General features: G+C 38.1%; 2 pseudogenes; both read right to left on the reverse strand.

The window, feature by feature from the left end:
- Positions 1-14908: 14908 nt before the first annotated feature.
- Positions 14909-15865, reverse strand: LOC138985339 (olfactory receptor 5J3-like; annotated as a pseudogene).
- A 3270-nt stretch (positions 15866-19135) lies between these two features.
- On the reverse strand, positions 19136-20114 carry LOC102286086 (olfactory receptor-like protein OLF2; annotated as a pseudogene).
- Positions 20115-22800: the final 2686 nt, after the last annotated feature.

Here is a 22800-nt window from a genome sequence, read left to right on the forward strand (position 1 = left end):
TCTTGAATATCTCTGAGGCCAGTCATCCTTGATTTGGGAGTCACTTGTCTTAGGGGGCCAATTGAATTTTATGTCCCCTTGTTATACTTTGCCCTAACCAACTGTGTGATATACAATGTCATACCCATCCTCATAAGAAAAGTGGAGTTGAACATAGGCTTCCCAGGTGGCTCAGTGATATAGAATTTGCCTGCCAGTGCAGGAGATGCAGAAGACATGAGTTTGCTCCCTGGATCAGGCAGATCCCCTGGAGGAGGAAATGGCAACTCGCTCCAGTATTCTTGCCTGGGAAATCCCATGGACAGAGGAGCCTGGCAGGCTACAGTCCATGGGATCACAAAAGAGTTGGACTATGTATATTTATCTGTGTATATCTGAAGAATTGATACTTTCAAATTGTGGTGCTGGAGAAGGCTCTTGAGAGTCCTTTGGACTGCAATGAGGTCAAACCAGTTAATCCTAAAGGAAATCAACCTTCAATATTTGCTGGAAGGGCTGAAGCTGAAGCTCCAATATTTTGGCCACCTGATGCAAAGAGCCAACTCATTGGAAAAAAACCCAACTCATTGGAAAAGACCCTGATGCTGGGAAAGATTTAGGGAAAAAGAGAAAGGTGCAGCAGAGGATGAGATGGTTAAATAGCATCACCAACACAATTTGGTGCAAATGAATTTGAGCAAAATCAGGAGAGAATGAAGGACTGGGAAGCCTGGTGTGCTACAGTCCATCAGGGTTGCAGAGTCAGACATGACTTAGCAACTGAGCAACAATAACAAATATATTGATTTGAAATAAAGATTGAAAAAGTAAGTAAAATGAAATTTTGTGTATATTTCATATCTTCCTTTGTTTATATAACATGCTTTCTTTCAAAAAAGGATTAAAAACCTAAGGAAATCTCAAATATATATCAGAGAAACAAGAAAGATATCAGTACCTGTCCCAGAATTCCTGACTTGTTTGTTGCATGCAGTTCTATCTGCTGGAGGATTCAGCATTGTCTCCTGCCTGACCTAGATTATATAACCATCTCTGTGTCTGGTCCCTGGGTGGTGAACCCTTGGTCTCTCAGGAATAATTAACAGACATCATGATGTAGTTTATCATCTGGCATTTCATACAAGTAAGTTGATTGTGAATGGAATACAGATACAGTTAAATGATACCAATCAACAAGCATTCTTTATATCCAGTTCACAAATCCCTATACAGGCACTTTATTTTCATTTGATAAATTACAAAACAAATGCATCAACCATTCACCCTTAGATAATTACACAGACACACAGGCATCCCATTAAACACATCCACAAAGTAAAGATTTTGTAAAAACAGCAAATATCTGAACATATATATACTACCTACAGATAACTAGATTTTGTTTTCTACACCACTTGGCTTTTAATTTTTAAATAAAAATGATGTTACAATGAATTATGTAATGAATTATACATATACATATATACATATAACACCACTTAGTGTATATTCAATTATTAATACCATAAAACCTGTGACGTGAGAAAATTAAATATATATAATTTATCATCTTTCTGCATTTTCATATTGTGTGGATCACAGCAAACTGTGGAAAATTCTTAAAGAGACGGGAATACCAGACCGCATTACCTGCCTCCAGGGAAACCTGTATGCATCTCAAGAAGCAACAGCTAGAACCAAACATGGAGCAACAGACTAGCTCAAAATTGGGAAAGGAGTTACCTTAAGGCTATATATTATCACTCTGCTTATTAAACTTATATACAGAGTACATCATGTGAAATGCTGGGCTGGATGAAGCACAAGCTGGAATCAAGATTTCTGGGAGAAATATAAACAACCTCAGATATGCAGATGACACCACTCTTATGGCAGAAAGTGAAGAGGAACTAAAGAGCCTTTTGATGAAGGTGAAAGAGCAAAGGGAAAAAGCTGGTTTACAACTCAACATTCAAAACACTAAGATCATGGCATACAGTCCCATAATTTCATGGCAAATACATGGGGAAACAATGGAAACAGTGACAGACTTTATTTTCTTTGGCTCCAAAATCACTGCAGATGGTGACTGCAGCCATGAAATTAAAAGATGCTTTCTCTTTGGGAGAAAAGATATGACCAACCTAGGCAGAAATATATTTTTTTTTTATCTTTATTTTTTTTAATTTAAATTTATTTAATTGGAAGCTAATTACTTTACAATATTGTACTGGTTTTGCCATACATCAACATAAATCCACCACGGGTATACACATGTTCCCCATCTTGAACCCCCCTCCCACCTCCCTCCCCAAATCCTCTGGGTCATCCCAGTGCACCAGCCCCAAGCATCCTGTATCCTGCATCGAACCTGGACTGGCGATTCATTTCTTATATGATATTATACATGTTTCAATGCCATTCTCCCAAATCATCCCACCCTTTCCCTCTCCCACAGAGTCCAAAAGACTGTTCAATACTGTGTCTTTTTTGCTGTCTTGCATACAAGATTATCATTTACAATCTTTCTAAATTCCATATATATGCATTAGTATACTGTATTGGTGTTTTTCTTTCTGGTTTACTTCACTCTGTATAATAGGCTCCAGTTTCATCCACCTCATTAGAACTGACTCAAATGTATTCTTTTTAATGGCTGAGTGATACTCCATTGTGTATATGTACCACAGCTTTCTTATCCATTCATCTGCTGATGGACATCTAGGTTGTTTCCATGTCCTGGCTATTATAAACAATGCTGCGATGAACATTGGGGTACATGTGTCTCTTTCAGTTCTGGTTTTCTCGGTGTGTATGTCCAGCAGTGGGATTGCTGGGTCATAAGGCAGTTCTATTTCCAGTTTTTTAAGGAATCTCCACACTGTTCTCCATAGTGGCTGTACTAGTTTGCATTCCCACCAACGGTGTAAGAGGGTTCCCTTTTCTCCACACCCTCTCCAGCATTTATTGCTTGTAGACTTTTGGATCACAGCCATTCTGGCAGAATATTAAAAAGCAGAGACATCACTTTGCTGACAAAGGTCAGTATAGACAAAGCTATCGTTTTTCCAATAGTTACATATGGATGTGAGAGTTGGACCTTAAGGAAAGCTGAGTGTCAAAGAATTGATGCTTTTGAACTGTGGTGTTGGAGAAGACTCTTGAGAGTCCTTTGGACAGCAAGGAAATCAACCAGTCCATCCTAAAGGAAATCAGTCCTAAATATTCATTGGAAGGACTAATGCTGAGGCTGAAGCTCCAGCACTTAGGCCACCTGATGGGAAGAAATGACTCATTGAAAATGACCCTGATGCTGGGAAAGATTGAAGGCAGGATGAGAAGGGGATGACAGAGGATGAGATGATTGGATAGCATCACCGATTCAATGGACATGAGTTTGAGCAAACCCCAGGAAATGGTGAAGGACAGGGAAGCCTGGCATGCTGCAGTCCATGGGGTTGCAAAGAGTTGGACATGACTTAGCAACTGCACAACAACAACATAGTTTATCAAAGTCAGATATTTCTTAAAATAAATTCTATGTGGGAACTTCCCTGGGGGTCCAGTGGTTAAGACCCTGCACTTCCACCACAGAGGGTGAGGGTTCCAGTTTGGTGCCCTTGGTGTGGGTTAAGATCCCACATACCACATGGCAGGCCAATAAATAAATAAATAAATTAAAATCACAAAAAAAAATAAATAAATTCTATAAATGATGTTTAGGAGCAAAAAGTATTAAAATGACTTAAAACTTGCAATTTTTGCTTTTTCACCTATACTCACTTTATATTATCTAATTTTCACTGCATGTTATTATAGATTTGACATATTATCACATATATCCTGACCTAATAGCCTCATAATATGAAACAGAAATTGAAGCCCAGAGGGAATAATATTCTGCAATTCTGTAGACATTGTTTCTTTACTTCCATAGAAATACCTCAAAAATAGATTCCTGAATACAGCACAATGAAACAAATTTGTCTTAAAATATAACTCTAAGTAGTCTCTCAGATGTTATGGCTTGTTTATGTTAAAGTGACACTTGAAAACTCACAAAACAATGACATATGGCTCCTAGGTTTCTGGGAGGACTGATGGATCATACAAGTCCCATTTCTAAACCAAGGAGGGATCCAGCAGTGACCGAGAGCAGAGGGGCAACTAGGAAGTGCTGTCACACTGGGAGGGCGTCTGTTTTAGTTACATCACATGGACTCAAACATAATCAATGTCGGGGTGAAGAGAAAGTGATGTGGGGGACCACTTCGTTGCAGTTTCAGGAAGGAATAGGAAGTAAAGAAAGTGGTGTCCTTGACATTGTACAACCTGACAGTTTTGAGGAGGTGATCTCTGCATTATCCATCTATTGTAGTATTTTATCACACATGTGAATCATTGCTGTATACTTCTGAGCACAGGTTGCTACTTGTTTTTTAGACACCTATAGGTGATAAATATTCTTCCCAAATGTACTATAATCATGTATATTACCTCTACAACTTCAGTCTTAATGCAGTTAATTTAATTGTCACAGATGTGTAAATGCAAAATGTGAGCAAACAAGAAAAGATGTGCAAGGCATGTACCAGTTTATGCATTCCAGTAATTCAGTAAGTTTCATATTTCTTCTGAGCTCTAACTTGGAATAAATACAAAACAAATGATTTTCAGTTATTTTTGTTTATGTCTTCATATTGTTTACTGTTATAGTATTTCCCCTTGCTGTCTATAAAGCTAAAATATCCTTCAGACAAAATTCAATTAAATTAATAATTTTCATAAAAGAGATTTCTGTTACAATTATTAATGCTTTTCCTTAGTGTATTCTCTTCTTTATGTGATGACCTCAATATGAAAATACCAAATGTACTTCTGTGGCAGATATTGACAAGAAAAATCTCAAAAACCCTATGTAATTGCTAAAAGTATTTCAGCATGTATGTATAAGATGATGATATATTTGTGGTCATTAAGAATTTATTTCCATTCTCTATTTCTCTGGTGTGTATTTGGAGGGAGTGAAGTCAACATCATCACCATAACCTGATTTCTTTCCAGGTGTATTTTTCTCAGATGCTTCTCTTTCTCTAAGAATACCATGTTTCCTCAGGCTACACTCTGTTTGTACAGAAACCCATAACCTGATTTATTTTCAGACAAATTTTGACAGATCCTCTTTTCTAAGAATACCATGTTTCCTCAGGCTACACTCTGTTTAGACAGAACCCCATCTTATCTTCACAAACCTGACTGCCCATCCAGGCCATGGCACTAATAGGGAATACCTTTTAGAATCTTGAGGGCGTGGAGGGAGAGACTGAAGGTTGAATTTAAAATGCAAGACTTTAGAGACAAACAACTGAAATAAAAAATCTGTATCTAAACAAACTTCCTTGATGCCAATGATGTCCCTAAACATAATACTGTATAGGTAACTATCTATTTAAAATTTTAAAACAAAATTTAGATTTAGTAAATATTCATACAGTTTTCTATAAAATATGTCAATTCACACCTCCACTATGACTTTTCAGTGTGAATCATCTGGGTTTTCCATATCTTGTGTTAGCCGCTCAGACATGTCTGACTCTTTTCAATTCTCTGGATTGTAGCCCACCAGGATCCTCTGTCCATGGAATTCTCCAGGCAAGAATACTGGAGTGGGGTGCCATTCCCTTCTCCAGAGCATCTTCCTGACCCAGGGAATGAACCCAGGTCTGTTGCAGGCAGATTCTTTACCATCTCAGTCACCAGGAAAGCCCTTTTACATCTTAAACAGCACTATTGTTGTCTGCCTTTTCAATCCTCGTCCATTCAGTAGAATATCTGATTCCCTGATGACACAAAAAGCTGGAAATCAACTTATATGAATATCCTTTTTAATGAAATGTCTCTTAAAGTCAAAATTCTGTATAGGTCAGTTAATTGGGCTAAATTAATGGGATTGGGCCTCCTGTAACCTACTGGACTGGAGATGTCATTTTTTCCATCCATTGCTATATGTGTATGTATATATATATAGAGAGAGAGAGAGAGAGAGAACTGCATCCCTCTGTTATACTTTTTTACATCATCCCAAGTAGAAATTATTGATAGAGGCATATTAACATAGATACAGCACATGGTAGCTGGAATGTTCAATAGTGATTACTGCATTCATAACTCTCTTTTGACCAGTGGAAAATGAGGCCCATGGAGGAAGTGATTTGTTGAAGGTGACAGTTACTGTAAGTTGAATGTTTACACAGACACAATGCTTTTGAAATTGCTTCTCCAGTTCATACCTTATTTCTAGAGAGGTTTTCAAGCTAAGTTAAATTTGCTGCCTCTGAAGAAAGAGCCACATACTTATCAAATCAATGAGAGCTGTTACAATTTTGATTCAACAAACTCTACTAACTAACTTTCCACCAGTATGAGCTCATGGCTCCTATCATTCTGTATATGACCTAACTACCATCCCTGGTTATGCTTATTTGTGGGGATACCAATTGCAGAGTAGAAGGAAAGAACTGTGAGAAAAGAATTGACCTAAGTTTCAATCTCATTACGCACGGTTACTGAAGGAGGCCATGCAATGGGAGTCAGAGACAGTAAATTAAGCCTAAAATTGTTGGGATGATACCTTAATGAGAGGCTGACAAATGACTCAGAGAGGAAATAGGACTGGACAATATAAAGTATTAAACTCAAAGTTGAGGTTGAGTAGTCAGGGAGAGGGTGAACTAGCAAGAGAGAAGAAAGCCTTCAGTATTGAAAATGTATGCTGTGTTATAAATTACATCAGAGTTGCATTTATTGCAGTGGAAACTATATTTAACAGTAGTTTTTTCAGAGGAAGGGATAAGTTAGAAGGTTGGAATCAACATAAACACACTACTAGGTATAAAGTAGATAATCAACAAGATCTTACTCTATAGTATAGGGAACTCAATACTCTGCAATAACCTATATGGGATAATAATCTGAAAAAGAATAGATACATGGATTTGTATTACAAATCACTTTTCTGTACATGACTGAAACTAAGACAAAATTGTTAATCAACTCTAACCCAATATAAAATAGAAATTAAAAGTAGAATTTTGCCAATACAGATCACTGTGAAGGTAAGGTGTGAGCAATGCTGGCTTTCTGTGGGGAAGAATGGAATGGTAGCCTTAGGTGATGAGAATCAAGTGTCTTGTCCTAAATATGGAACAAGAAATGTCCTAAGTGCATGAGTTCATCACAAAAGATAGACATTGTTTCCTTTGCAGCTAAATGTGCCATTTCAACCATGGCCCTTGGGGCAGGACCAGAGAATTACATAAGAAAAGTACTCTGGGATTTATTAGCCAAATTACTTCTTGGCAAGGTGCAACCAGGGAATTGCATCATTAGGGTTGTTTCAGGCATTTGGACTGACTTGGGAATGGTGTGTCCAACGTAGATCACTGTGAAGTAACCTCTGCTCAGTTGGGACAATGAGTGAATGCAGGGTCCTGAAAAACCAGTCCTAAGGGCAAAGAACTTCAAACATGATATGATGATGGGATGTGTAGTGAGATCTAAAACCCTGGATGACCTGCCTCTGAAGTGGATAAAGATGGATCCTGAAGACGCCACTCATGACCTGGTGCTGTGAATGATGCCATCTCTTTTCAGGGCTCGTCCTGAGGGAGTTGTGAAGCTTTATATGATTGTGCAACCTTATGTAAAACAGATAGCGAGTGAGAGCCTGCTGTACAGCACAGGGAGCTCAATGTGGTGCCCTGTGGTGACATAGAGGGGTGCGGTGCCAGAGTGGAGGGGGGGGGGGGGGATATATACACACACATAGGTTATTTGTTTAATGCACAGCAGAACTAGCACAACATTGTTAAGCAACTGTGCCGGGGACCAGCCCCGGCTGATCCAGGGTAAAAAAGTCAGGCAGCAGGCATTTGGACTGAAAATTTGGGAATAGGCTGAGTGTTACGTGGGAGAAACTGTGCTTCAAGACAAGAAGTTTCAATGCAAAGTCCTGGTTCTCCTTATCAACTCGTCGGACAAAGGAATGTAATGCAGGGTCCAGATGGAGACTCAACCAAGTGAGAGACCAGTCCATGGGGAGGGCAAACAAACTGATCCCCAAACATGATACATGATGATGGGATGTGTCAGCAGTCCTGACTTTTATCAAATCCATCTGAAACCTTAGGGGTGACCTCTTCTGCCTGGTGGATAAAGATCTCCTGAAGTCACCAATCAGACCTTATTTTTGCTGTGAATTACATTGCCATCTCATTTCAGGTCTAACGTGATTAATATCAAAGGTTAATACTTATTATTTCTTCTATAATTCTGAGGGCAGGGGATTACTTAGCAACAAACATTGGCTCAACAAATGAAAAATGATTTGTGCAGCCCATTATACTTATAAATAGTTTTCTAACTTTTTTAGGAACCTGTTTTAGAAGGTTTGGAGCCCTCACGGTTGGGAGGCTGTGAGCAATCACATGTAGGAGTTGACGAGCCTGTCAGGCAGGCTAGAGAACCTTCAGAGGAGTTTGTAGGTTAAAACACTCTTGTCACACCCAAGAGTTTTTATTGACTGGGGCTAAAGGTTAACTCCTTCTCCGAAAGAGGTGGTGGGGACAGCCATTATAAAGGTGGTGAGGTATGCACAACACAGGCTCTGGTTATGGGGGTAGGTGATTTCCAGGGGGTTGAAAACATCAGCCTCCTTCCTCATGACCTTTGCCAACTAACACAACATTGTAAAACAACTGTACCCCAACTTAAAAAAATCCAGATTGAATACTCACCTCTCTCACATCTTAATCATTATGTTAAAACAAAAATAAACAGAAACAAATACAAAAACCCTGGTTTCCTTATCATATGTAAAGGCATTAATACAGTGTCATTAGATAAAAAGTTAAAGGAACAAAGTAAAGTCTATCTTTTTTTCCTTAAACATACAGTGGGTAGATGGTAAAGAATCCATCTGCAATGAAGGAGACTAGGGTTCAGTCCCTGGTTAGAAAGATCTCCTGAAGAAGGAAATCCAGTATTTTTGCCTGGAGAATTACATGGACAGAAGAACCTCGTGGGCTATAGTCCATGGGCTCAGCAAAAGTCAGACACTACTGAGTGACTAAGCACCTCAGCACCTTAAATGTAAATGATGGCCAGAGAATCCAATTTTACATAACACAAATAAGCTTATTTTTAATAGGCATGACTATCTTTAATAGGTTTTTAACAAAGTACATTGAATGTGGAAGGGGTTTGGACAATAATTAAGAGGTACTGATATATAAAATATACTGAGAAAAAAATCCATTATTTGAAGTTATAAAAGAAAATAGGTGGGTCATGGAGAAAGCAAGGGATTTTCAAAAAACATCTGCTTCTGCTTCACTGGCTGTGCTACAGTCTTTGACTGTGGATCACAAAAATCTGTGGAAAAATCTTAGAAGTGATGGTTTTTTGCCAAAAGTTTTCATTTCCTTCTCAGGTTCAAAGGATTTGTTAACAAAGTAACCCACTCATTATATACAAATATATAATGCAGATATTTAATAGACAATTATCTAGCTTACTTTCAAGATACTAACATTAATAGAGAAGAGGATACATCACCAAACTGGGTTTTGACCAACATCCAGACTTAAACAGGGCTGGGAGTTCCCATGTCATGGACATCTGGAGTCCCAACTGGGAAAAGGTCCCAGGCAGTACCTCCACTCTGCTCTGTGGGTGAGACTTCAAAGACTGTCCTGATTTCAATTTATAATCCCAGGACAGACTCAAATGGATACATTCATCAATCTGGGACCAAACTGCAAGCCTGGTTTCAAGATAATGCTGTTGGCTTTGCCATGGAAAACTTGGAATGTGGCAAAGCCTGGGGCTTGGTTGGCCAGGCCCCCTCCAGGGGCTTAACTATCTCAGGATTCCTCCCCCATCTTATCTATGGGGCTGCAAGTCTTGCACTCACAGCGGTCACTCCCAGTCAGGGCAGTGCCCAGGTAGGTTAGAAGCAAGGTCACAGGCCTGCTCTGCTTTGTCTCTGAAGCCTAAACAAGACTATTTATTTACTTTCTTTAACAGATGGGAGTACCAGATCACTTTATCTGTCTCCTGAGAAAATTGCATATGAGTCAAGAAGCAACAGTTAGAACCAGACATAGAACAAATGACTGGTTCAAAATTGGGAAAGGGGTATGACAAGGCTGTATATTGTCATCCTGTTTATTTAACTTATATGCAGAATACACCATAAGAAATGCTGGGCTGGATGAATCACAAGCTGGAATCAAATTGCCAGGAGAAATATCAACAACCTTAGATGTGCAGATGATACCACTCTGATGGCAGAAAGTGAAGAGGAACTAAAGAGCTTCTTGATGAAGGTAAAAGAGGAGAGTGAGAAAGCTGGCTTACAACTCAACATTCAAAACACTAAGATCATGGCATCTGGTCCCAACGTTTCATGGCATAATTTTGTTGTTCATTCACTAAGTCATGTCTAACTCTTTGCAGCCCCATAGTCTGCAGCACACCAGGCTTCCCTGTCCTTCATCATCTCCCAGAGTTTTCTCAAACTCATGTCTATTGAGTCAGCAATGCCATCCAGCCATCTCATTCTCTGTTGTACCCTTTTCCTCCTGCTTTCAGTCATTTCCCAAATTCAAGGTCTTTCCCAAACATTTGGCTCTTTGGATCAGGTAACCAACATATTGGAGCTTCAGCTTCAGCATCAATCTTTCCAATGAATATTCAGGGTTGATTTCTTTTAGGATTGACTGGTTTGATCTTCTTGCTGTTCAAGGAACTCTCAAGAGTCTTCTCCAGCACCACAGGTCAAAAACATCGATTCTTTGGACCCAGCCTTCTTTATGGTACAATTCTTACCTCTGTACATGACAACTGGAAAAGCCATATTTTGATGACTACTGCTAAAATTCTGTTTAGAATAAAGTTCCAGTACACATCGCAGATACACGGGGAGCCAAATCAATCATTGCAAATATAATCAATTCTAAACATTACCTTGCATTTGTTTCTTATCTTCCTGTATACCAATACTTAAAATGATAACTTTCTCTTTCATTTAAAAGATAGCAATTGGGCTTTTTCCTTTTTTTTAAATATTAACTGAGGTAATGGCTCACTGGTAAAGAATCAGCCTAATAATGCAAATGACGTGGGTTTAATCCCTTGGTAGGGAAGATCCCCTGGAGAAGGAAATGGTAACCCACTCCAGTATTCTTGCCGGGGAAATCCCATGGACAGAGGAGCCTGGCGGGCTACAACAGTGTCACACACAACTTTGTGACTAAAAACGACAACAGCAAAAGGCTCATGCTAGGAACACCTCAAGAGGTGGAGTTGTGTTTTCCAGTGACCTTTAAAGAAGACCCAGGTTCTTCATCCCCAACTTCTAATCATGAGTTTCTGTGCATCTGTGAAGAGCACCGTATCTGTTCTCTGCAATATTGGCAAAATAGAACATCCACAGGATGATAACCAGTCTCTGAAGTGTAATAGCAATCTAGTACACATGATTCTAAGGTTACTTAGTGATATTATTGGGGCAGAATTATAAGGAATAGACTATGCATGAAGTTCTGTCAATCCCTATGATCCCTGTGTCTGTTACTCATTCAGCTAAGTCTGGAGGCACGAAACAGAGACGTATTTCTTTTACACTGAATACACATCTGTGCTAAGTTGCTTCAGTTGTGCCTGACTCTTAACGACCCCATGGACTAAAGCCCACCAGGCTTGACTGTCCATGGGATTCTCCAGGCAAGAATACTAGAGTGGGTTGCCATGCCCTCCTCCAGGGAATCTTCCCCATTAAGGGATCAAGCCCACATCTCATTTCTCCTGCATTGGCAGGTAGGTTCTTTACCATCTGGAAGGCACAGTAAATATACTAGAATAAAGTGAAACAAAGGGAGGGGTTCTTGCTAGTGTATTTGGTAAATTTACAAGGACTCCTTTGCTTAATAATGCAAGGGGTCCTCATTCATTTATTCAATAAGTGTTTTTGAATGGCATTCTGAAGCCCAGCAATATAAATATCAAAATAGATAATAGGTGAACAAGAAAGGAAAGGAACTTGCATCTATCGAGGTTTTAATTACAACACATGGTTTTATGTTTATTCTTATTTATTTATGAATTTATTTTGTATATGAAAGTATTTATTCACTGCCTCTACAATTTTACATGCTATGATGACACAGTTATAGAGTGATACAAGTACATAAAAAGTGTACAAAAAAACTATTTGACTCACTAATATTTTCTTATTGCTGAGCAACTTTATTAAATCTATTGTTTAAAAAATGTACTGGAATCATAGGATGGTAAGTTGAATTGACATAAGTGGAGGGATAGCTTGGTGAATGCTATCTCACAGGAGGCTTATCCAAGGAAAGAGGTATAAAAAAGACCCTCTCTGCAAACAGCATCACATTCCAGGATCAGTCTGAGACAAACTAAGAGGTCAATGACTACTTTTCAACACTCAATTTATGCACAAAGGTAATCTTTTTGGGTAATATCCAGAAGACTGTAATGATGAGACTACAAGAATCTCTTCAGTACCTGAACTTCAGCTCTCAGAATCTTTATATATGTAGTTTTGGTTGAAAACACTGTATCACTCAGAACACAATTTATTTTTTTATTTTTTTAAATAGATTTTATTATTTAGAGTAGTTGTAGGTTCACAGCAAAGTTTAGCCACAAATACAAAGGCAAATACAAAGACTTCTCATACAGACTTTATCCCCTCCAATTTTTCTTTCAAAATAGAAAGATCTGGCAATGTTTCCCACATAGCAATATTTGCTTTGAGCTTAAGAGCAGCTGTCCTGTTTACTGGGGCTGCTGTTCTCTATTTTACCAGTTTGCAGTCAGTCACTCCCTACAAGCAATTGCCTTCTGTCATGTACATTATCTAACTCTTACAGATATGTAAGAATAAAACTTCCTTGTGAAAGAAAATCACCTTAACTTGTTGCAATAAAAAATCATACGAGAATCTGCTATAACAGGCTTATTAGAAACCTACAAAATGTCAATATTTTGACTCTATAGATTTGAACTCCTAACAGTGAACTTAAAAATTATGTATATCAAACAGTCCCATAATTAAGGGAATTTTAATTTGGTACATTGTCATATAATCTATAACCAGTGATTAAAAGTTACAATTGAAGAGTATATGACACAATAAAGCATGTTACAATTTAAGAATACTTTTCCTAAATAGATAGTAGCAGGTAATGGCTCTCTAGTTAATTTTCCACATAGTAGTATTGATCCATACCTGCTTTAAAAAAAAAGTTACCACGCAGGTAATCATTTCTCCATTGCTAGTTGAATCTGACTACTCTTCCTCTGCTACTTCTGAATTTCTTCCAAGCTGTCTCTCCTGCCTGCTCACCTAAGCCAGAAACCTGGTTATCCTGTTTTCACTTAGTCATCTGTGTTACCACTGCATCATACTATTCTCTCTGCCTCCATTCTTATTCCCTTTTATCTTCCACACAGGTGCCAGAGTGACCTTTAAAATTTGAATTTGATGATGCTATTCTTTTCAGTGGCTTCCTAACTCTCACCAGCTTCTTTAGCTTAATGCCTGGTTGTCACAGAAGATAGTGATGTGACTAATAGCAAAAGGTGTCAGAGACACAATGGGAAGTTTCTTTAATGGCAAAAGATAAGGAAGAGACTTTTAGAGACCCAGTGTTATTTCCTGTCTGAAGCTTTTCTAATTGTCCTCCTCTGTCTGGAATGAACACTTCATTTCCCTGTTTCTGTTTTGTGTTAACTCTTATCTGACTTTAAATGTAGCTCAGATACTATTTTTCCCCCAAAGACCCTGGTTTCCCCACTCCTCCCCTGTTTAGGTTAAGTTCTTTCTCCTGTGTTCCTATAGCTCTTTGCACATCTCTGTCATTATTCAATGTCTTCTGAAGACAGTGAAATAAAATAGCTATGAAATAAGTGGTATTTGTCAAACAGATACTCCTTTACAAAATTGAGTACTCATTAGAATTTATTCAAAAGCCTTTTTGCTAACATGCCTCAGCATTCTCAAAGAGTCAAAACAGTATGAAGCATCTTCCAAACAGAGCAATGAACCATCTATTCAACTATTTATTTTAAATTTCAAGTTTTTAATTATTCTTTTTTTAAATTTAATTTAATTTTATTTTATTTATTTACAATATTGTATTGGTTTTGCCATATATCAACATGCATCTGTTACAGGTATACATGTGTTCCCCATCCTGAACCCTCCCTCCTCCTCCCTCCCATACCGTCCGTCCCTCTGGGTCGTTCCAGTGCACCAGCCCCAAGCATCTAGTATCAGGCATTGAACCTGGACTGGCGACTCATTTCATATATGATATTATACATGTTTCAATGTCATTCTCCCAAATCATCCCACCCTCTCCCTCTCCCACAGAGTCCAAAAGACTGTTCTCCTACATCATGAAATCTCTTTTGCTGTCTCAGATACAGGGTTACTGTTACCATCTTTCTAAATTCCATATATATGCATTAGTAAACTGTTTGACTCACGAATTTTTCTTTCTGGCTTTATTAAACATATTGTATAATAGGCTCCAGTTTCATCCAGGATGGTCATTAGAACTGACTCAAATGTATTCTTTTTAATGACTGAATAATACTCCATTGTGTATATGTACCACAGCTTTCTTATCCATTCATCTGCTGATGGACATCTAGGTTGTTTCCATGTCTTAGTCTATTATAAAAGTGCTGATGATGAACACTTTCAACACGTCAATCTTTCAATTCTGGTTTCCTAGTGGGTATGCCCAGCAGACTGGGATTGCTGGGTCATAAGGCAGTTCTATTTCCAGTTTTTTAAGGAATCTCCACACTGTTCTCCATAGTAGCTGTACTAGTTTGCATTCCCACCAACCTCAGAACACAATTTAGTACTGATTACTTTTTTAATGGCAACTTTCACATCCTTATTTCTTAAGCTTTAGATGAATGGGTTTAACATGGGGATGACAACTGTGTAGAAGCCAGAGGTTATTTTGTCTATGTCCATGGAGTAACTTGAGTTGGGTCTGAAATGCATGAACAGGAGTGTGCCATGAAATATAGCCACAGTGGTTAAATGGGAGGCACATGTAGAGAAAGCTTTGCGTCTCCCCTCGGCTGAGTTCATCCTAAGGATGGTTGCTTTGATGTAGCTGTAGGAGAGGAGGACAGTGATAATGCTGGTCCCCACAACACAACTACTGGATATGAACAGCATTATCTCATTGATGGATGCATCTGAGGAGGAGAGGGCTAGCAAGGCCAGGAAGTCACAGAAAAAGTGATTGATGACATTAGAACTGCAAAATGATAATCAAAATGTACAACAGGTGTGGATTGCTGAATCTACCAAACCTTTCACGTAGACAACAGATATTAGCTGGGTATAGAGTCTTTTGGACATGGAAACTGTATAAAGAAGTGGATTGCAAATGGCTACATAATGGTCATAAGCCATGACAGCCAACATGAGACTTTCCACATCTGCAAAGGTCCCCCAGAAATACATCTGCATAGCACACAAGTCAAATGGAATCCTGTTATGCTCAGATAGGAAATCAGCCAGCATCTTGGGAGAGACAGCAGAGGAGTAGCAGACATCACAGGAGGAAAGATTGCTCAGGAAATAATACATGGGTGTGTGCAGTCTTGGGTCCACCTTCATCAGCAGGATCATCCCAACACTGGCAACCACAGTTACCCCATAAACCAGCAGGAAGAGCATGAAGAGCCCCTGCTGCATGTGCCTTCTGTCTGAAAGTCCTAGGAATGTGAAGTTAGTAGCCACACTGCAGTTCTCAGCACTCATCACTCAAATCTGTTGGGAAATTCCTGGTTGTGAAAGAAGAAATGGAAATGGAGGGTAAATATGTCAATTTACTATCATTATAGTTAAACCCCTGGTCCTTTTGTAGATGTAAGTAATCAAGAAAAGAGACAGACCTTCCTAGGACTGCATGAGGCCAACAGACTCTGAGAAATATTCTCCAATTTTGTTTAAATGAAAAAAAAAAATTGACAACAATACATTTGCAAAGCACTGTATAGTTTTGCAGTGCCCTTTCATCCAAACTAAATCAGACTGTTTTCAATCCAACTTGTGTAGTATTTATGACCATGTTTGTGGCTTTCATGATGGCTGAGATGGTAAAGAATTAACCTGCAATGCAGGATACCTGGGTTTGATCCCTGGGTCAGGAAGATACCCTGGAGAAGGGAATGGCTATCCACTCCAGTATTCTTGCCTGGAGAATTCCATGAACAGAAGATCCTGGTGGGCTCTACAGTCCATGGGGTCGCAGAGTCAGGCACAACTGAGTGACTAACACTTTGCTGCTGCTGCTGCTGCTGCTGCTGCTAAGTCACTTCAGTCATGTCTGACTCTGTGCGACCCCATAGATGGCAGCCCACCAGGCTCCCCCGTCCCTGGGATTCTCCAGGCAAGAACACTGGAGTGGATTGCCAGTTCCTTCTCCAAAAGTGAAAGTGAAGTTGCTCAGTTGTGTCCGACTCTTAGTGACCCCATGGACTGCAGCGCACCAGGCTCCTCCATCCATGGGATTTTCCAGGCAAGAGTACCGGAGTGGGGTGCCATTGCCTTCTCTGAACACTTTGCTACTTCTGTCTAATACTAACAAAATGATATGCTCTGAGTGAAGCAAGGGTCTGATAATTGGGGGTTCACATAACTTGTCTTTTGACAAGATTGCTGGTTTTTTTGGTTTGTTTTGTTTTTCAGTGATGTAGAAATGTTGTTATATCCTGTGTTAGAGAAGAGTATTAAGTAAGAAGCACAGGTGATGAATATATTGCTTTCTTATTCCCCCTGTGGAGAGGGCAGAACTATAGCCAGTTCTGAATATAAGAAGTCCTCACTTCCCCATTAACCTCTCAAGTCCCTCCAACCTCATCATAGGAGGGATAGATGGTTCATGTCTCAGGACCCGCTGGGACAGAGAGGGTGGTGATTTTTGGATAAGAGGGTGGAAGGGTCTCTATGAACTAAATGCTGAGGTGCACACAGAGTAACATGCCAGCGCTGACCATTCTTCTGCTTGGAAGTTGCAGTTATACTGGGGAGATGATGAAGAGCATTTGAGATCCAGTTGCAGAGATGCTGGTAGCAAGGGTCACTGAGGCAAGGCAGAAGGCCTGGCTTGCCGCGTGAGTCCTTTCTGCCCTAACCTACCCTCTTCCACACTTTGTATTCTGCCATAACAGTTTTGTAAGACACATAACATAAATGCTCTCATAGTCACACTTCTGTAACCTCAGAGACATTCACGTCTGAGCTGTGGCCCCACTCCAATTCTCTAAACATTTTAATATTGTTTGATTGTTTTATTTGAGCCAGATTTCTCTTCAGTATCTCTGAGTTCTGCCTTTCTTTGGTTTAAGAATTACTTGTCTTTGGAAGGACAATGGAATTCTATGTCCAACTGTTATATTTTACCCAAACCAATTATGTGATATATAATGTCATCAGTTAGTCAGTTGAGTCACTCAGTTGGGTCTGACTCTTTGTGACCTCATGGACTGCAGCACGCCAGGCTTCCCTGTCCATCACCAAATCCAACCATCTCATCCTCTGCCATTCCCTTCTCCTCCACTTGTCCTCTTATGTTCTAGGAGAATTTAAAAAGCAGGAATTGAATGTAGATGAGAAATAGAGAAGAGCACTGGAACAGTGGTCTAGTGATCACTGTGCAGGTTTTCAACCCTAGGACTTAACTCGTATATCTGCTTAGAAAGACATAATTAAACAAAAATACTTTCCTTTAAAACTTAAAACATTTATAGAAATATAATATGTATGTTACACATAATGCATAGTATAACAGATAAATTTTTAAAATAGTAAAACATCTGACCATTTCCATAATGCATGTTTGCTCCTTTTATATTCCCTATTTATATGTATTTAAAATAAACAACTTGTACAACTAACTAAAATAAAAATGTGTGTACTATTTCATATGTTCCTTTGTTTATATAAAATACCTTCTTTCAAAAAAGCATTAAAAAATAAGGAAATCTCAAATATAAATGAAAGAAACAGCAAAGATATCAGTGCCTGTCCCAGAACTCCTGACTTGTTCGTTGCACGCAGTTCTGTCTGCAGGAGGGTTCAGCATTGCCTACTGCCTGACCCAGATTATATAATCATATCTGTGTCTGGTCCCTGGGTGGTGAACCCTTAGTCTCTCAGGAATAAGTAACAGATATGATGTAATTTATCATCTGATATTTCATACAAGTAAGCTGATTGCACATGGAATATAGACCTTTAGAATAGTTTGCCTTTGGCCCCCTTAATGCCCAATATTATACTTATTCAGAAACAGTGAATGCCTCTGATCTGCAAGCATTCCTAATTCCCAGTTCACCAATCCTTATGTAGCCACTTTGTTTTCATTCAACACATTAGCAAACAAATGCATACCCATTCCCCCTCACACACTTACACAGACACACAAACACTCTCCATTAAACACATTCATGAAATAAAGATTTTGTAAAATCAGCAAAAATCTCAACATATTTACATTCCAAAGGGATAACTGGATGTTTTCTACACTATTTGGCTTTTAGTTTTTAAATAAAAATGATGTTAGGATTATGTGTATGTACAGGGAAGCCTGACTTGTATGGACACAGTGACTGACCAACAGTGACTGACCAACAGCAAGGCTTTTTATATTATGTCATAATTACAGTCTGTTAGAAATAATTTTAATAATTATTTAATTGACAGTGGTCACTTCCATTATATGGCAAGATTCATTAGTAGAAAAGCAGATGGAGTCACGGTGAAATAAAGCCCACATAGAGTGCAACAGCAACTTAGAAAACACTAACTTTCGGAAAATTTTAAAAATTAACACATATAAAGACTGAAGAAACACAAATTTGACAAATAAAGAGTCTGAAAATTTTCCACAAATAAGGAGTATTAAACAGAAGTTTAAGATATAAAATGAAACCTGTGGCATTTAGGAAATCATACATATTGCTAGGATTGGAAGATAGTATAAATACAAACAGAATCATACAACATTAGTCAAACCAATTTTGATTTTCATAAATTATTGTGTAACATTGGGAGGAAAATGTATACGAGCAAATTTTCAATGGACCATTTTTTATTTTTACATTTCATCAGAGCCTCTTTCACATCTTTGTTCCGTAGGCTGTAAATCAGAGAATTTAACATGGGAATCACAAGGGTATAAAACAAGGAGGTCATTTTGTCTTCATCTAGAAAGTAGGAAGCACTTGGCCTGAAATACATGAAGAGCAGAGTTCCCTGAAAATTGCCAAAGCAGTTAGGTGGGAGGTGCAGGTGGAGAAAGCCTTGAACCTCCCCTCAGCAGAGTGGATCTTTATCACTGCTAGGATGATGTAACAGTAAGAACAAAAAGACCTGAGAGGGTGATCAGTTCAATGAAGCCAAAAATGATAAATATCACTAATTCATTGACCTGTGTATCTGAGCAAGATAGCAAGAGGAGAGGAGGGACATCACAGAAAAAATGGTTAATTTCATTTGACCCACAGAAACATAAATGGAGGGTTAATATTGTATTTATCAAAGCATCCATAACTCCCACCATATAAACCCCAGCCATCAGCAGGGAGCACACCTTGCCAGACATCTTGACTGTATAAAGCAAGGGGTTGCTAATAGCCATGTACCAGTTGTAGGCCATGACCGCCAACAGTAGACACTCAGAATCTGCAAAGGTACAGAAGATCAGGAATTGTAGGGCACAGCCATAGAAGGGGATTGATTTGTTCTTGATGAGGAAGCCTGCCAGCATCCTGGGTCCATGGCTGTGGAATAGCAGAGGTCACTGAAGGAGAGGTGGCTGAGGAAAAGTACATGGATGTGTGCAGCTGGGGGTCTGTTCTAACTAAAATGATCATCCCGAGATTTGCAACAAGAATAATGAGATAAACAACTAGAACATGGTAAATAGAGTCACTTTGATTACAGGGCTACTACTAATTCCCAAGAGAAGGAATTCTTTCAAGGAAGTGCAATTTTCCCCATCCATTCTTCTTTATTCTTCTTGTAAAAATGCTCCAGAAATGACTGAAACAATGACAGATCAATGTTTTTACTCTTTTTGAGACAAAATATTATCTGTAAATCAGATAAAATTAATTCCAGTACATTTTATTCTGAGAAAATAGCCCATACAAATTTCCCCACGATTTGATTTTAAAAGGTTAAGTGTGGGATAGGAGTTTTGAGAAAGTCTGACTCTAAATTTGGATGTCACCTATGATGTATGTGACTAGTTGGAACCTTCACTTGCTTTATTTCAGCAATCAGTTCTTTACTGAAACCTCATTGCATGTCAAACATAATATGAAAGTAACACTTTAATTAAAGACAGGTTGGAGTATTCAACCTTATATTTTAAAGATACCTATCCAACTAAGAATACAAGTGATTACACTTCTTGAGTACTTAAGAATCATAATGTGTTTATTTGTTCGTTTGCTTGTTCAATTGCTAAGACATGTCTGGCTCTTTCAACTCAATGTTGAAGCCTACCAGGCTCCTCTGTCCATGGGATTTACCAGGCAAGGACACAGGAGTGGGTTGCCATTTCCTTCTCCAGGGCGTCTTCCCGAATCAGGGCGATTGAACCCCATCCGCTGAACTGCAGGCAGATTCCTTACCACTGAGCCACCTGGGGAGCCCAGTTTGCTTATTATTGTGTATTAAATAATGACAGAATGAACTTATCTCTGATTTTGAAAGAATGAACAATATGGTATTATTGTCTCTGCTCTACTTTTTAATGTAGATATTGAGCATTAGATATATTTTAGTAAAATTATCTCTAGAAATATTTTACTGCTTTGACACATTATTATTACTTACGTGCAGGAGCAGTCTAGTATCAAAGGACATATCTCTTGACCAGATAAAGAAAAATTCTAGAAACAAGAAACTTTAGCTAATGCATTTTCATCCCTTTTGATTTTAACCCTGCTTGTTCATTAAAAATAGATGGGACAAAAGTAACAAACATATATTTGATATAAGCTTCTATTTGTGTGTATGTTTATATGTATGTGCACGTGAGTGCTTGTGTGTGCATGCACTCTGTTGATATGACATTTGGAGTATGAATGATGAACTGATTTTGCTTTAGATTTGAGTAAATATGGTATGTGGTTTTTATGGATTGAATTTGCACAAATTATTAATAGTATTAGTATTGTAATAAGTCATTATGCACAGCAGCAAAGAATTTGCCTGCAATGCAGGAGACACAGGTTCAATCTGGGGCTCAGGAAGATCCCCTGGAGAAGGAAATAGCAACCCACTCTAGTATTCTTGCCAGAAAAATCCCATGGACAGAGGAGACTGTTGGGCTACAGTCTTTGCAGTCACAAAGAGTCAGACATGACTGAGTAATTGAGCACACACAACATGAACAATATGACACTTTTTACTGTTAAAATATTCAAAAAAATCTTAAATCTTTGTTATACCTTTTCACAGTGCTTAAAAAAAAATCCAACTTTTCCCTTAATTTTGTTTAAGATATACATATGTAAAATTGTTTGCTAATCAAAATAAATCTGATTTGTCCTGCTTTAATAAGAAATACAATGGGGGACAGATGTACACCCATGGCTGATTCATGTCAGTGTATGGCAAAACCACCACAATATTGTAAAGTAATTAGCCTCCAATTAAAATTAATAAATTAATTTTAAAAATAAATACAATGTTTTTTTTCCATTAGATTACAGATAATTAACCAAAGAAAATAAATAAATAAAGTGTTCATTTACAAGTCTCTAAGTATTTGATTCCTTAGTTTTTGAAATCTTATTCTTCATTCTTCAAATGTGGCAACTCAGAAACCTACCTGCGATGAGCAAGTTCTCCTGAGCTTGCCTCTGGCAGGTGAACAATATAGACAGATCACACTTAATTTTTACTTAGTGACAGTTGGGAGTTAAATCTCTAAGGCACTTGCCCTCACTTTTCTGTGTTATGCAAGCATGAGATTAATTAGATTTCCAGTTTTGTATTTTCCCCCATGAATGCTGTAACTTTAGAAAATGCCAAACTTTAATTCTTCACACTTGAAGAAAATTGATCGTATCAGGACGGTTAAATGATTTTTTAGTATGATTTATTGTGACCCCAAGTCTACATCATCTTCCTCCTGTCAAATAAGACATATAATGAAACTCAAATGGACTCTCTACTTATTTTATTTATCTATTATTTCTTTTGCTAAATTTATGAAATTAATAGATTTATTAAATATAGTGATTATTTATTAATTTGTTTACCCTTAATTATTTTTAATGTTTCTTTACTGCTGAAACAATTTCCTTCACCTTCCTACTTTGGAATATAACAGTTTTTCAATGGTATGTTACTAACCAATACCTTCTTATCCTCATAAACTGTCTGTGATTTCATTTCTGAAGTCACATGTTATCCAACAAGATTTCAATTATTTGTATAATTTCACACATATAAAATCATTTATTTTTTTTCTCTAAATGGATTCTGCAGGAAGAAAAAAAGTGAATTTCTAGATCCAGTTCTAAACTAATTTGATTCATCAGGACACCATTGAAATCCTCAGTTACTTAGTTTCTTTGATGATCTTACACCAGAGGTTTATATTCAGTTTATAATTATGGTGGTATTAAAGAGTTATCATGTTTCATCTTATAGTTTGCACTGTTTAGCAAATC

The sequence above is a fragment of the Bos mutus genome, chromosome 24 (genome assembly GCF_027580195.1).
Source record: "Bos mutus isolate GX-2022 chromosome 24, NWIPB_WYAK_1.1, whole genome shotgun sequence".
Taxonomy (NCBI): domain Eukaryota; kingdom Metazoa; phylum Chordata; class Mammalia; order Artiodactyla; family Bovidae; genus Bos; species Bos mutus.